At 44.7% G+C, this 17,106-nt stretch overlaps 1 pseudogene across 1 annotated transcript; it reads left to right on the forward strand.

Annotated features, from left to right (window-relative positions):
* The first annotated feature begins 70 nt into the window (after positions 1-70).
* Positions 71-11,646, forward strand: LOC309635624 (N-alpha-acetyltransferase 50 pseudogene; annotated as a pseudogene). The gene is made up of 2 exons: positions 71-157; positions 366-11,646. The product of its transcript is annotated as an N-alpha-acetyltransferase 50 pseudogene (transcript).
* Positions 11,647-17,106: the final 5,460 nt, after the last annotated feature.

Here is a 17,106-nt window from a genome sequence, read left to right on the forward strand (position 1 = left end):
TGCCATCGTCAGTTTTCTTATTCTATCTCAGCATTGGGGAATTTGAAAGGAAGATACTTTAAGATAATGTATGGACAGCGCGGCGGCGTGGCCAGCGGGAGGTGAGTGCCCCGTGCGCACGTGTGGAGAAGAGGCTGCACCAGCGCGGCGGCGGGAGGTACCTCCGCCCTCTCCGGAAACGCAGGGCCGCGCTCCACTCTCGCGGCCTCGGTCACCCGGCTCAGCTCCCTCCCTGCCCTAGGCCAGGAGGCCGGCTTGCCGGGTTGAGTGGCCCGAGCTGAGGGCGCGGAGAGCTCAGGGCGGCGACGACAACGGGCGTTGATATCGGAGGTAACAACGTCCTCAGCAGGCGGGGAAGATGAAAGGCCGGATCAATCGAGCTGGGAGATGTGACACCACACAATGTTAAACGGCTGAAGAGATTAAACCAGGTCATCTTTCCAGTCAGCTACAATGACAAGTTCTATAAGGATGCGCTGGAGGTTGGCGAGCTAGCAAAACTTGCCTATTTCAATGATGTTGCAGTAGGTCAGTATCCTGTAGGGTGGATCATTCACAGAATCAGAAGAGACTTTACATCATGACACTAGGATGTCTGGCACCATACGGAAGGCTAGGAGTAGGAACTAAAATGTTAAATCATGTCTTAAACATCTGTGAAAAAGATGGCACTTTTGACAACAACTATCTGCATGTCCAGATCAGCAGTGAGTCTGCAGTTGACTTCTACAGAAAGCTTGGCTTGGACATTATTGAGACAAAGAAGAACTACTATAAGAGGATAGAGCCCGCTGACACTCATGTGCTGCAGAAAAACCTCCAAGTCCCTTCTGGCCAGAATGCAGATGTGCAAAAGACAGACAACTGAACAAATTACAGATGAACTTTCTTGCACTTGCTGGTCACCAAATAAAAGAGAGGCCCACTGATTCCCCCCCCCTCCCTTTTTTTCTTTTAAAGCTTTCCCTCTTCCGTGTTCTTGTGTTTCTTCCTTTCAAAACTTCCTTCCCTTTCCTCTAAAAGTTTTAAACTTTTAAGGACTTATTAATCGTGTTTGGATTGTTTTAGTTTTCTTATTTTTGTGAGGTGGTTTGATTGTAGGAAGGAGAAGGTATAGATCTGTTTAGTTTCACAGTTAAGATATATGGTCCCCAAAACTTGAGCGTCAATTTCAATTTTTTTTTTAATGTCCTGCTTTCACATTGAAGGGCAGAGCCTACAAAATATTGTATATTTCAAAGGCCAAGAAGCAGCAGCAGCAATATCCTGTTCTCTAACTCATAGACAAGTTTAGTGTGTTTGTGGTACTTAGGGTTTTTCAAGATTTTGTGGGCTACTAATCCCTATACATTGCCTTCACTCCACCTTTTGTCCTTCTGAGTATTAGCTCAGGAGTTGGACCACTGTTATCCTTGTAAGAAATCCTAAGCTTATTTTGTTCTGTTAAGCAGTTATTTCTTCCTTCCTCGCTGGTGGCTGAGGGTAGGTGGGACAGTCTGAGTAGGTAGTATTATACTTTGGTCTCAGCATTTGAGTTGAGCTGCTTTTTGCTAATGAGTGGTCTAGTTGTTAGCAGGTTTATTTTTCCTGCTGTTGATTGTTAGAAGTGGCATTAACTTTTAGAGTGTGGGCTGGTGAGATTAATTTTTTTTAATATCCTAGCTAGAGATATGACCTTTAACTGACCTAAAGAGGTTTGTTGTGATTTGCTATTTTCTCTCCTGTCCTTTTTCTTCAGTAAACCCACAATAGTTAGTCAAACCTTAAAAATGGAGTTGATGTCCTTATAGGTCAGTGCCCCTAAATAAACGTGAAGCAGGTGCTGTCTCTTGGACATATTAAAAGATACCTAAAAGGAAGCTTAGATGGACTTGTGGCACAACAAATGCATTTAATGTCAGCTGATGCAGACTGTTAGAAGTGTGGCCACTGAGCATTTGATTTTAGAGGAAGGAATATCTAGACAGTATTTTTGAGAATAACATAGCTGTGCTATTGCTTATCTGTTGAAGAACATCCCAGATTTGGTTACACTCTGTGCTTGTGATATTGAGTTTAAGGATTTGGAGGTGGGGGAATTATTAAACATATTTCTTCTATTCTTGGAAAAAGTAGAAGTCTAGAAATGTTAATAACGCAAATGTCACTGTGACCTCCTCTAGTGACAGGACTGGTTATGCCAGATCGTTTTCTGGCACATAGGGAGTGGCTTTGATGGGTCGATAACTTTTTGTAAGATAGAAGACATCTGAAATTTTCATATTTTCCTCCATAATCCCATCTCCAATATTTAAAATTTTCTACATTGCCAATATTGCTGGACCAAGAAATGTTTTCATTAGACTTTAAAACAATGCACAGGGCTTGAATTTTCTGTCATTTGACTTTAAAAGGAAGGTTGCTTCATAATATTTATCCTCTTATGTAAATTCTGGCATAAAAGTTTCATCTCTTCAAATATGTGGAATGGCAAAATTATTTTACACAATGTTTATGCACATTTTATAATCTTAAGTTCTTATTTGAGAATGTAAAAATACAAGGTACAATAGACTTCAACAGTCTTAGTTGAGTGCCAAGAATAATATAGAAAAGGAAGATAGCTGATAAATGAGTTTATAGGGTTATAATCTTAAGGTGGTAAAAATGTAGAAAGACCATGCTGGTTTCTTGGGTATCAGTTTCTTAAGCAGTCCAAATCTAAGCTTAGAAGAAAAGTTTAGCATTAAGCACCTTTACCTTCATGCATAAGCTTCAGCTTGCTCTTGCCAAGAGAAGAGTGCTTGAGTTACAGAAGGCATAATTAGTTTGAAAATTCAGCCTTTTTGTAAACTTCACATATCAAAATAGATTTTGATATATAAATGACTCTTGTGAGATGACACTGCCTCTATTTCTATAACCATTTCACCTGGACTATCTAATCAGTCCTATGAATATATCCCTAAATGTGGTTAATGAAAACCGAATAGCTGCCTCATGACAATTAAGTACATATTATTTATGGAGGAAAAAATATCAAATTTTGAATTGAGTGTGTAGGCTCCCTGTCATTTTAGTGTTTCTTTTTCCACATTAGTCACTGACTTTAACCTAAAGTGTAAGTGTTTGTAAAGGGTGAATTGTCCTATATCAAACTTACATGAAATAATTCCATCCACTTACGGAGGAGGAGGATGTAGAAGATGTACAAGCTGGGCGCTAGTTCATGTGCCTGTGAGTCAGTAAAGATTGAAATAATGTCCCATGTTGAGTCGGTTATTTTGAAATATGATAAAAATTATCACTGAGGTAAAACAATTCTATTAACTGGAAGATCACAGGATATATCCACCATATTTTTCAGGGCAGATAGTTTTTTCTGCGGGGCAAATAGGTAAAAATGATATTGTATGGTAATTGCATTTAGGTTCTAAAGAAAAGAATCTGCAGAGAAATCTATGCAATATATAATTTGTCCAGGTTAGTTTTCATTTGCAGAAAGAATTCTGAAATATCCCCAAAGTAGTTTACTCATCAACTGAAAGTCCTCCAAAAAAAGAACTATTGGGAAACCATGACATATGGGGTGGAAAAGAAAAGCTCCCTCAGTTTTTTGGAGGGAATAACTTTAAAAACACTTAAATAGCTGAGTTTACTTAGTGCAGTTAAGATTTAAACTTGTTGATTTTAACATGGCTGTTATATCTCAAATAAACTTACATGATGTTCTGGTAAAAAAAAAAAAAAAGAATGTATGAATCTTGATCTTGCTTTTAAGAGAGAGTGAAACTCATGATATTGGTGAAAGAAACTTTCATAATGAAATTAAAATATTTTGTGCTATTTTCTGTAACAATAATTAATCATATACAACCTAACCCCATCAAAATGTTCTATATTAAACATGATGTATTAAACTCATGATAAATCATGATCATATGAACATGATATGTTAGACTCACAGTTCATTTCCAATCTAAGTATTGCTTTAAGAATTTAATTGACAATTCCAGTTGTTCCAACCTCAGCCAAATATAGTTTCTTCATTTTGAAATTAATGAAGAACACCCTAAGAACCACAACGTCCCCAGAAGTTTGCCTAAGTCATCATTACTGTCAATAGAACACAAATTATGTGAAAGTCTTGATTATAACAGCATAATTAATAATTTACTTAAATGAAGGCAAGAAGATTAACTTTCATGGAGTAAATATAATTTACGAATTTTGTATGAGTTCATTTTATTACTTATCCAAATAATAAGGTCATAGAAAGAACACCCAGCCATACACAAAAAATAGTTAGGGCTTCCCTGGTGGCGCAGTGGTTGAGAATCTGCCCCCCAATGCAGGGGACACGGGTTCGAGCCCTGGTCTGGGAGGATCCCACATGCCACGGAGCAACTAGGCCCATGAGCCACAACTACTGAGCCTGCGCATCTGGAGCCTGTGCTCCACAACAATAGAGGCCGCAATAGTGAGAGGCCCGCGCACTGCGATGAAGAGTGGCCCCTGCTCGCCGCAACTAGAGGAAGCCCTCGCACAGAAACGAAGACCCAACACAGCCAAAAATAAATGAATAAATAAATAAATTTAAAAAAAAAAGTTAAATTCGGTCATCTTTGAAATTTTACCATCACTTTATACATTTTTTAATCTTGTCATCATATAAAGGTATATTTGTCAAGAAAAGGGGATATGTGTTATTTAATATTCTGTTAGCTGGATGGATAACATGTCAATATTTGGACACAGAGATGAGCCTTCATCTGTACTCTTGCAGCGAATATTAGAAATGGGCCTGGTGAGGAGGTCAGCGACATACAAAGCTAGAGGGGCTGGAAGGGCCGTTCGCACAGAAGCTGGTGTTTCCCTCATGGGAATGACGGCAGGGGCTGACATGGAGATAACGGGAATCTGGAAACGAAAGTGATGGGAGTGCTAATGACCAGGAGGTGGTCACTATGAGGAGGTGGGGTAGAAAACTCCAATGGTGTGAGCCTCAGTGGAGCTCACGAGGGGCACGGGAAGGAATGGAATGGAACAAGGAGGACACCAAGGCCACCTCCCCGTCGGAGGAACACAGGCAACAAGAAATGTGTCCCTTTGGGAGGTCACAGGGAAGCTGAGCTCAGGGGAGAGCTAAGTCTGGGTTAAGGCAATGACGTGGAGGGAATATTTGAAGGAAAAATACATGAAAGAATGTGCTGATCATGGAACAAGTATTCTAGAAGGCACAGTGAAAGGGATTATGAAGGAGGAAAGGGGTGAAGGATTGTGTCAGGGGAGAAGATTACAGAGAAGTTTGGAGATGAGAATTAGAAGTTTATTAAAAGTTACCGCTTGCACCTAGAGTGATAAAATGGCATTGAAAGGTCCAGTGCATCTAAGCCCGATGGAGTCTTAGGGGAAGGGAACATCTGGTCCTAACACAGTTCAGCTGTGGCCTGGAAGTAAGGCCTTCCTGAGACTGAAATTCAGGACTGGCCCTCCGCCATCAGCCAGCACCAGCAGGTGCCATGGACATAAACATGGTTGGCAGCGGTGAGCACAAAACACCTGGTTCTTCATGGCCAATCAATCCAAGCAATTCTCATCAGCATTCCAGGTGGTTGGACCAAGATGCGTCATGATCTTGGGGCCAATACTCAATGGATTAGCCCTGGGCAGGGCCCAGAGCCTTTTAAAGGCCACACTGATCATCTGGTAGCAGCCGACATCCATCTTGTCATGTTTAAGAAGGGACAGACATAAATGGGCCTCAACTCCATCTGTTTTGCACACAATTGGCACTTTCATACATTATACCCCAAATTGCCTTTCATATTCTAAACCCAAACATTTCCAGGTTTGGCACAGTTGTGCCTCCTGTCAGCCAACTGGTCAGTTTGGGCAGCTCCCTTTCATTATCTGGTCAACAGTATATGTTTATGAGAATTGCATGTTTTTGCCATACTGTTCTGTAAAAATGAGTGGAAAATGGAAAACTGGATGAACTGATACTAGTGATTTTTAGAAAGCTGTAAAGTTAATCCCGTTTAGACACAGATGGAAACGATTAGGAGTGCCGCAGGAAGTCTAATCTCTACTGGTCAGTCACTGGACTTCAGCCAGTTACTCACGTGCTTAATTGCAAGATAAAAGAACAAAATGAAATTCAAAAGGCAACAGAATATCATCAAGGAGTGTTAAAAAGGACAATCGTGATTGAGGATTTTATGGTATTTTTAGCTTTCTGAGAATGGAACAGCCTTTTATAACTTTGTGGGTCCAATGTTGAACTTCATGCATACAGTTGTCCCAGCATCTTGAAGAACATGTTTTGTAGGGAAGCGGAGGCTGCCTGGGCTGTCAGCAGAGATTCAAAATGGAAACCTCTCTCCTGGAGCGCGGTGTCTCCAAGGTGATCGCTTAAGCATCATTCTGGAGGCCTGACAGGAGAGACAGGCAGCCTGGTATGGCAGAACAGCAGAGTTTGGGTCAGAAAGATAATACCACCTTAGAGGGAGCATTTCCTGAGGTGCTGAGGGCCAGTCCCATTCTCTCTGATACCCTCTTCCCAAGGCAGAGCTCTCGATATTCCCCAGAGGCAACGGGGTCAGCTTGGCCACCCTCAGAGCCATACGCACGTCTCTCATCCTCCAGTCAGCTTGCCTCCTCCGTCATCTTCTAAACAGTCCTCTCTTTAACCACTCTTTTTTTTTTAATTTATTTTTGGCTGCGTTGGGTCTTCGTTGGTACACGCAGGCTTTCTCTAGTTGCATCAAGCGGGGGCTGCTCTTTGTCCCGGTGTGCGGGCTTCTCACTGCGGTGGCTTCTCTTGTTGCGGAGCACGGGCTCTAGGCGCGCGGGCTTCAGTAGTTGCAGCACATGGGCTCAGTAGTTGTGGCCCGAGGGTTCCAGAGCGCAGGCTCAGTAGTTGTGGCTCACGGGCCTAGTTGCTCCGCGGCATGTGGGATCTTTCCAGACCAGGGCTCGAACCCATGTCCCCTGCATTGGGAGGCAGATTCTTAACCACTGTGCCACCAGGGAAGTCCCTCTTTAACTGCTCTTTTCCATCCTTTTTCCCTGCCTTGCTGTGCCTTATATTGCCAACACCACCTACAAGCAAAACTAAAGCTTAGCCCTGAGGAATACAGAGATAGCAGACAACGGATGGAAAGTCAAGAAGCAATGATTTGCAGCTGGATTCCCTTGATCACAATATTGCAGAGCCAGGCTGGGTCCAGCCAGATCTTCCGTGGGCACACTGGCTCCAGGCAAGGACAGTTGGTAGCCTAACCGACAGCTACTCCCTCTCCCCACAGGTCTACTAAGTGGCTGGCAGGTATCAGGCAACCATGGGCTCTACAAAATGGGTCTTGACTTGCCCAAGCCAATCATGGTGATTCCTTAGGAACAGTGGTTGACTTAGGAATGGGCCTGGGTGGCAGTCCTGCCAAGGAGTCATGATTAATCTACTGGAGACTCAAGGGATGCAAGGAAGGCATGTCCTCTTCTAGGGACATGGGAAAGCTTGGAGATGCAGCAACGGTCACACAACCACAAACTTGAGGTTAGAAGCCAACATGCTGAAGTTAATAGAGCAGGAAGATGGAATGAGCCTGGGTGTTTTGAAAGTAAATTAACTAACCCTGGAACTGCCTTACCTCCATACTTCTTATCACATGAGACTTTAAGTCCCCTTGAGGTTCGAGCCTTTTTTGGTTGGATCCTCTATTACATGCAGCTGAAATCACCCTGCTACAACAGCTCAGTAACATCTGGTGGCCCTTGTCATCGATGGGGTACCACGTCCAAATCTGCACCAGGCTGGGGGTGCCCTGGGAATTTAGTCCCATTACCACCACCGTAGACCTGTGGGTAAAATGCAAGTGAACAAGTGGGAAATTATATAATGAACTTTCCCTGAGGCCGGGAAAAGTGTCAAAGCACTTTACAATCAAATCTAATTGAAAACAGCAGCTCTTTAATCTAAATTTACAACATAATCAGCCTTCTGGTTAACTAATTATAATTAAATTAGATTGGCAGTGTATTTCATATTTGCTAATTAAAAGCACCAAAAGAAAAAGCTCCATTTGGAAACTGCTGTGTCTCTTCATTCCCTATGAGGACCAAGTGTGAAAGGAAGCTCCCTGAGCTGTAAATTTGGAAACCTGGGTTCTAATCCTGCCTCTGCTCAAACTGGCTGTGTGACTTTAGGTGAGCCCCTTAGCCCCTCTGAGTCTTCTTATTTGTAGGATTCCAATCAAACACAAAGGGTCGTCAGTGATTCATTTTACCTGTTCTTGAGCATCATGTAACTAAGATCAGAGGCGATGCATTTTTTTGTGTGTCTAGTTTGAAACCTACTACAATTTTTTAGGGTATTTTATTGCCGAAGAAATGACGAGCCCAAACTAGCAAAGATTTTGACTGTTCAAGCATTAAACCACCCTCAGGCCCCCGAGATTGCACAGACAGGAAGTTGGCTTGTGCAAGCTGTACAGCCTCTAAGTAGGGCAAACTCCCCCAACATTCACTTTATTTTTTTTAAAAATTTATTTATTTAATTTATTTATTTTTGGCTGCATTGGGTCTTTGTTGCTGCCCGCAGGCTTTCTCTGGTTGCGGCGAGTAGGGGCTACTCTACGTTGAGATGTGCAGGCTTCTCATTGCGGTGGCTTCTCTTATCGTGGAGCACGGGCTCTAGGCGTGTGGGCTTCAGTAGTTGCGGTGCATGGGCTTGTGGCTCGCGGGCTCTAGAGCGCAGGCTCATTAGTTGTGGCGCATGGGCTTAGTTGCTCCGCAGCATGTGGGATCTTCCTGGACCAGGGCTCGAACCCGTGCCCCCTGCATTGGCAGGCGGATTCTTAACCACTGCGCCACCAGAGGCCCAACATTCACTTTAGATGTGGCCCAGGAGATAATAATCAAGGAGAAATCTCCCAGAGGGTGGAGTCAGCCATAAAGAACAATGGACCAGGGAGCTCCTCCCAGAAATCAGAATAGGGCGTAACGAAGGAACTTCTCCACCCATGGGCCCACCTTCTCAGTGCCTGCCCGGCAGGAGCTCATAATTGCCAGGGGCCAGGAGCTGCTCCGTAAGCCAGCCTTCCCCTTTCTGAATACAAGTTGGTATTGCAGTCATGCTGTTTCTGCTCTGCCTCTGTGTATTGGGTATGGAGGTGGGGGGATTCAGATAACTTGCCCTTTTAGTTTATATGTCACTAAAGCAAGAGAAGCCACATCCAAACCCAAGGGAGGACCGCACATCCTCAGCTCTGAGCTGGGTGCAATGACCTGAGAGGTCTTTGGATTATCTCCTTTGGGGAGGAGACGAGTGTGCTCTGGGGGAAGGAGGAAGAAAAGTGCGCACAGATGTTAGCTGGTCACCAGTGACACGTGATCCCCCCTGGACTGTGGAGTTGTCACTGGGGAGCAGCAGCTGCCCTGATGACGTTTCCCAGCCCCTTGCACTTTTTGTTTAATTGACACGAAATTCACATAACATACAATTAACTGTTTTAAAATGTACCATTCAATGGTATTTAGTCCAGTCACAATGTTGTGCAGCCACCCTCTATATCAAGTTCCAAAATATTTTCATCATCCCCAAAGCAAACTCTGTACCTATTAAACAGTTACACCCCATTCCTTCGTCTTTCCAGCTCCTGGCAACCACCAATCTGCTTTCTGTCTCTACGGATTTACCTATTCTGGATATTTCTTATAAGATGAATCATTCAATATGTGGCCTTTTGTGTTTGGCTTCTTTCACTTTGCAAAATGTTTTCCGTGTTCATCTGTGTTGTAGGCTGTCAGTACTTCATTCCTTTTATGACTGAATAGTATTCTATTGTATGGATTTACCACAAGTTGCTTTTTGTTGTTGTTGTTGTTTTTGTTCTGTTTTTAATTTTTATTGAAGTGTAGTTGATTTAACAGTGTTGTGTTAGTTTCAGGTGTACAGCAAAGTGAATCAGTTACATATATACATATATCCACTCTTTTTTTTCTTTTAGATTATTTTCCCATATAGGCCATTACAGAATATTGAGTAGAGTTCCCTGTGCTATACAGCAGGTTCTTATTAGTTATCTATTTTACATATGGTAGTGTGTATATGTCAGTCCCAGTCTCCCAATTTATCCCTCCCCCACTTATCCCCTGGTAACCATAAGTTTGCTTTCTACATCTGTGACCATTTCTACCACAAGTTGTTTATCCATTCATCGGTTGATGGGCATTTGGGCTGTTTCCACCTTTTGGCTATTGTGAATAATGCTGCAATGAACATTTGTGTACAAGAATTTGTTTGAACATCTACTGTCAATTCTTTTGGGTATACACCTTGGAGTGAAATTGCTGGGTCAGGTGGTAACTCTGTTACTTTTTGAGGAACCCCCATATTGTTTTCCACAGCGTCAGCCCTCTTGCATTTTGGTGGGATTGTGTGACTGACAACTTAGTCTCTACAATGGCAAGTGGGTGGAAGGATCTTCGTCACATCTGGGCAGGAGTACTTCCCCCCAGTCTCAGCCTACTCAGTGGACTCCAAAGTTGTACAGGAGGGAGGAACCATAAGATGGAGGAATCTGGGTCCCTCGATGAAGGCTGCCTGACCAGGAACACCCACACACCATGGTGTAAACAAGAAATAAACATCTATTGTGTTAAACCACTAAGGTTTCTAGGTTTACCTGTCCCAGCAGCTGGCATTATCTTAACTAATTCCTGAATATCCAGACCTCACTGGCTTCTTCGTTGCCTCTGAAATCTTAAGTGCCACAGGGCCCACTCCATCTGTCACCTAGAATTATCGCCTTGCGTGGCTTGTTCCCTTTCTAGTGAGTGTTTATCTCATCTCTGCAGGGAGGATATGGTGCCAGAGTTTCATGCCTGGGTCAGAACCTGGCACCCCCACATGATATTTTGTGATCACAGGCAAATTATATAGTATTTCAGGGCCTCAATTTTTTCATCTACAAAATGGGTAGAATAATTGTACCTACCTCAGAGTTCTTGCAAATATTATATATATATACATATTTTAAAAGGTAATGCAGGCAAAGTGCTTAGTAGCGTTCCTGATACACAGTGAGAGCTCTCGGTTCCATCTCCCTCCTCAGCCTTGCAGTGCTTGGGGAGTAGCAGATGTGATCATTGAATCAGTCTGGTCCTCAGACTTTCAGATGAGCAGAATCAGATGAGGAGCTTTAGGAAAGGTTCCTGCCCTCTCCCCCATGCACCTGGATCAGAATCCCAGGGTTGGGCTTAGGAATCTAAGATTCTAATAATCAGCCAGGTTCGGCACCCTAGGGGAGACCCCACCGGGCTGGCGAGGAAGTAGGGAGAAAAGGCCAATCTCGGCCTAACGTCGTCATCCCCCTGCAGCCACAAGACTTCCTCCTCCCTCATTCAAGCCCTTGCTCAAGATCTCTTCCTTGGAGGGGTAGCTGTCTCCCTCCATCCCCTTCCTTGTCCTTCGTAGCACTTTTCACTACCCGACCTGGAGTGTGTGTTTATTGTTCATCATCTGTCTCCCCGACCCCTTGAGGCATGTGGCGGTGACTAGCACATATGGTGAAGAAGAGAATGAACCAGCCTCTATTGAATCTCCCATTCCCATCCCTTAACAAGGTGTGGGGCAGATCTCAGAGCTTTCAGGTCCCTTTCCTTATTAAAACCCAGCCCAGTCTGGTTTAGAGCTCTAATCTCTTATCTGATTCCAAGGTCACCCCTTCCCCATCATGATTGGACTTGGGGCTCTGGGGACTTGAAAAGGGACAGGCAGTCTGCTTTACACCTCCTCCCCCCCCACACACCTGAGAGTGAAGGGAAGCCTGGTGTGACTTGGAGATAACCTTCCCCTGACTCAGGTTGTCAGGGGTTGGGGGCTGGGAGTCAGCGATCAAGGGAAAGGGATGGGGGGCACATCTCCTAGTGTAGCTGGTGCTTTGCAGTCCTCTCTGGGTTAGCAGGTGTCGCTGGTCTGGCTGACCCTCACTGGGAGCAGCTTCTAGATGCCAGTGCCTTGGGTTGCTGCAGGCATGGGTTCCCCTGGATGTTCCCGAGTGAGCAATCCAGTTCTACTCCACCACACCTAAGCTGCCCCCACTGGCAGTTATACTCACAGCCTCTTGCTACTGGGGTCCTTTTGTCTGGAAGCAGCCACCTCCCACTGTGTCCCCTGGATGCCTGAGAAACTCACACACGTGGGTGTTCCAGGCACACATGGGTAGACAGGCACCTGCCCTAGCCCTGCCATTTCTCTCCAGCCCTCTTCTCCCCTGCTCAGTGGGGCTTATCTGGAGATCGGCACGTCCAGGGACTGAGCACTATCCGATCGGGATGGAGTGGCCCCCCCAGTCCCCATAAGGGATTCTTCTGCAACCCTTGACTGCACAATGAGGGTAGAAACACAAAGGAGCAACCGCCCTCCCCCCACCACACCTTGGGGAGGAAAGGAAGCTGCCCCTTGTGACCCTCCCTCACACAGCCCAATATGGTGACTCTGTGTCCTCATCAGTCTTGGGCCCAGAGCCACAGGACAAGTCCCAATTTACAGGCTGTCCAACAACCAAGCACTTCTTGATCTTCTGATCAAAGCTTCCAGGTTTGGAGGCCCTGCCAAGTGCAATGAGTTCATGAACCTTGTAAAAGCCAGGCTCCTAACAGAGCCATAGGAATAAAATTATTGGTTCCTTCCTCCCCTCCGTCTTTCTTCAGTTCTCCAGGGGCTGAAGGAATATAAACTGACTTTTAAGAAGTGACCCTTAAAGAAAGGAGCAGGATCTTCCCTACTTCCTGATGGCTAGAAGGTGGACCTGATGAACATGATGGCTGGAGCTACAGCAACTATCTTGGGCTACAAAGTAGACTCTACATGATAAAGATGCCAGAGCTACAGAGTAGAAGGAGTATGGCTTCTTCACAATCATGGAACTGCCTTTCCAACCCTGGGCTATTTGGGTCTACTTACATAAGAGAGAAATATACCTTATTATATTCAACCAATCTTTTCAAACTTTCTTTCTCTTACAGCCAAAACTCATGCAGATAGTCTGGCTCTAAGCTTGAAGTCTCTCTTTATTGGAAAAATTATTTTCTTGAGATAACCAGGATTAAAAGATAAATGCAAAGGAAATGACTTTTGCATTATGATTTGATATTCTTTAAACATGTTTGTGTGCTACTTAACGTTATCTCTCCTGCCATGGGTGGTACCTGCCTCATGCTTTAGAATAACCTCACAGATTCCAAAGTCAGCCAAACCCAGGTTAGAATTTGGTTTCTAAGATTTCCCCAGCTGTGTAACCTTGAGCAGGTTACCCAACATTTCTGAACTTTAGTTCCCTGTTCTATTCAATAAGAATAGTAAAGTCTGTCTTGAAGAGTTCACCTAACAAATTTTTATTGAACATCCACTTTCTGCATGACATTAAGCTGGAGACACCATGGAGAAAAAAACAAGGGGCTTGAAGTCCAGTGAGGGAGAGATGATAAAGGAAGCAAATAAATAAGCAAACAAAATAATCACAGTAACCAGTTTACCGTAACAGAGAATAACAGAGTGTGGGAGCCCTGGGAAATGGGAAATCCTCCCCTTTGAGGGCTAAAAGACAAACCTCAGGTAAAGCTCTGAGCACACGCACTAGTTACTATTATAGCCCTTACCTGGAATCTTCCACACCTGCTCCCCTCATGGGGAGTATTAACAAAGCCAAAGGCCAGCCCCATACCCCATGTAGCTTGTGCACAGTTCCTACCAGGGTAATCCAATCTGTGCTTTTTCTGTCCATCTGAGGATGGAGAGACGGAGGCTGGACAGAGGGCTCACACAGACTGCCAGCAGGGAAAGCTATTGGCTGCAGACCCTACGTGGCACAGACCCGCCACCAAGCTGGCTTTGTCCCTGTGCCTAATGGGCACCACCTGGGTCCCAGGGAAGGCAACTGGCATCAATTAGTTCTCATTGAGCCCAAGCTGGAGCAGCACCCTGGATCCCCTCCCGGTTAGTGGCATCGGGAACCGCCAGCTCCTGGGCTGTGTGTCATTTACTCCTAACGGCCTCCATTGGTGACCTCTTTTCCATCAGGCAGGACCCACCAGGCCCACAGCTGTCATTATCATAAGAAACCTGGTTCTCAGAGCTAAGTGATCAGACCCCATCCACCACTATGTGCCTGGAGGCACTGGGTGTGTGCGCTGTGGACAACTTAAGCAACAGAGGGACTCTGAAAATTACCTTTCTGGCTTTCCTCCCTTAGAATTTCAGGCAGTACAGAAAGACAGGCAGTCCAGAATTGGAGGGACTGCATAGAACCTAAGCGGGTACTATGAAAGCAGACCTGTGGGAATCTTCCTCAGCTGTTTCCAGGTGCCTGGTCTTGGTCAACGTTATTTAACCTCCTTAAGCCTTGGTTGCCCCGTCTTAAAATGAGCATGGTAATCACAATACCTACCCCAAACTGGGGGGGGAGGGGTGCAGTAAGTAAAATAATTCACTTTTAGGAAATGTGTGTTTTCTTTGACCCATCTTCTTCACTCCACAAATGTTTCTGAGCATCTAATATGTGTGAGGCTCTGTTCTAGACTCGGGAAATGCAAAGACAAATAGCAAAGCTGGAAGGACTGTTGAAAGTCATCTCATCTGGTGACCATCCGTTTTTAGACTGCAATGCATCTAAACTGGGCAAAAGGCCCTATGATCTACCTACCCCACTCGCTATCACTTAGCTTACGCCGGGTAACAAACCGTTCCAAAACTCGGTGACTTCCAGCAATAAACGTTTCTACTTTCTCATGACTCTGTGGGATACCTAGGCAGTTCTTCTGGTCTGGGCCAGTCTGGCCAGAGCTGGGTGGGCCAAGTCGGCTCCACGCACAGGTCCTGGGCCTCAGCTGGGACGTGTGCAGCTGCTCTCCCTGTGATCTCAGAGCCTCCAGGAGGCTATTGGTGGGCTCGTTCACTAGATGCCAGAAGGCCCCACAGTAAGAGAGGAGGCAAGCTCCAACTCACCAGCACTTTCCCAGCCTCTGCCTGTGACACATTAGCTATTGTTCCATTGGCCAAAGCAAGTCACAAGGCCAAGGCCAGGGTCTGTATGGGAGGGGACCGCCCAAGGGCATGGAATGAGGGAAGCACAAACAAATGGGGGCGGTCACTGCTACAGTCAACTACTCTGAGCCATTTCCACTTTCCAGAGGAAAAAGAATTTGATGATAAAGAATCAGAGAAGGAATACATGGCAACCACGTATTATGTACTGCAGTGATCCCCAAATGCTTATGATCACTTATCCCTGTATTAGTCAGCTCCAGCTGCCATAACAGAATACCACAGACTCGGGGGTGGGGTGAGGGGTTAAAGAAGACAAATTTTCTTCTCACACTTCTGGAGACTGGAAGTCTGAGATCAGGGTGCCATCACGATTGGGTTCTGCTGAGATCTCTCGTCCTGGCTTGCAGATGACCACCTGCTCGATGTGAGCTCGCATGGCCTTTCCTCTGTGTGTGTGTGCATGGAGAGAGAGAGAGCTCTCTCCTCCTCTTCCTATAAGGCCACCAATCTATTAGATTAGGACTCCATCCTCATGACCTCATTTAACCTTGATTACCTTCTAAAAGCCCTAATTCCAAATCCAGTCATGATGGGAGTTAGGGCAATTCAGTCCATAGCAGTCCCTAATTTTTAAAAATTTTGCATCTCTAATATATGCATATTTATGTATACATTATATACACACTCTATTAAATAGAAAATGTAAGCAGATGAGTTAAAGGTAAAAAGTAATATTTTAAGTGTTAATTTTGATGACTCTATACTATTAATTACTAATATTCCAAGGCACAATATACACTAAGGGTGAGTTTCATCATTAACGACACTGCATGTAAATCCATCTTCCAAGTAACCTTGATAATTTTAAATTGGGGGGCAAGGGGACTGACTTCTTGTCTGATCGCATTTTTACCTCGTGATGTGCTAATACAGAGTTCATACTACCACATCAGCTAATGTTTCTGGTTTTTACCAGGTCTTGTACTATTAGTATTGTCTTCAATCCTCAGTCTCTCTACAATAATCTATTAAAACCATTTTTCCATTTTAGAGGGATTAGTTTAGCTAAAGCTAGATTGCATAATTTGTAAATCCACTTACCCAAGCACATGTCGAGCACAATACCTCAAATTCCCCTGGGAGGTAATGCATATGTGAGGTTACTTCCATCAGCCCCTGATTGTGGAGCCCTTGAAAGGCCTACCTGTGCCATGGGTGACATCGGACCCTTTGACATTCCCACTGAAGGAAGCTACTAGTGCTGATCTGAACTTCAAAAGGTTAGGAAAGTATAATTGCGTTATATTTTTTTTTTGCCCCAAAGTTTCACTTTTTCCCCACAACCCAATTGTGTTGATCACCCCACTTGGAGACCAATGATTTGTTTTGTAAAGACGAATATGAGGTTTCACACATGATACTAAGATTTAAATTTATTTATTTATTTTTGGCTGCATTGGGTCTTCATTGCTGCGTGCGGGCTTTCTCTAGTTGCGATGAGCAGGGGTTACTCTTCGTTATGGTGCACGGGCTTCCCATTGCGGTGGCTTCTCTTGTTGCGGAGCACGGGCTCTAGAGCATAGGGTCAGTAGTTGTGGTGCATGGGTTTAGTTGCTCCGCGGCATGCGGGATCTTCCCGGACCAGGGCTCGGACCCGTGTCGCCTGCATTGGCAGGCAGATTCTTAACCACTGTGCCACCAGGGAAGTCCGATACTAAGATTTAAAATGATGGCTTATGCCCAAACTGGTGGTTTAAAAGAACAGAAATTTATTCTCTCACAATTCTGGAGGCTGGGGATCTGAAACCAAGGAGTGGGCAGGGCTCTGCTCCCTCTGGTGGCTCCAGGGAGAATCCTTCCTAGACTCCAGCTTCCAGTGTTGTCAGCATTCCTTGGCTTGCATCACCCCGCAATGTCTTCACATTGACTTTTCCCCGGTGTGTTTGTCTTCTCCTCTGTGTGCCCTTTACCAGGACATTCGTCATTGGATATAGGGCCTACCCAGATAATTCAGGATGATCTCCTCATCTCAGAACCCTTAATTACATCTGCAAAGCCCCCATTTCCAAATAAGG

Source organism: Balaenoptera borealis (assembly GCF_965194805.1).
Source record: "Balaenoptera borealis genome assembly, chromosome: 10".
NCBI lineage: Eukaryota > Metazoa > Chordata > Mammalia > Artiodactyla > Balaenopteridae > Balaenoptera > Balaenoptera borealis.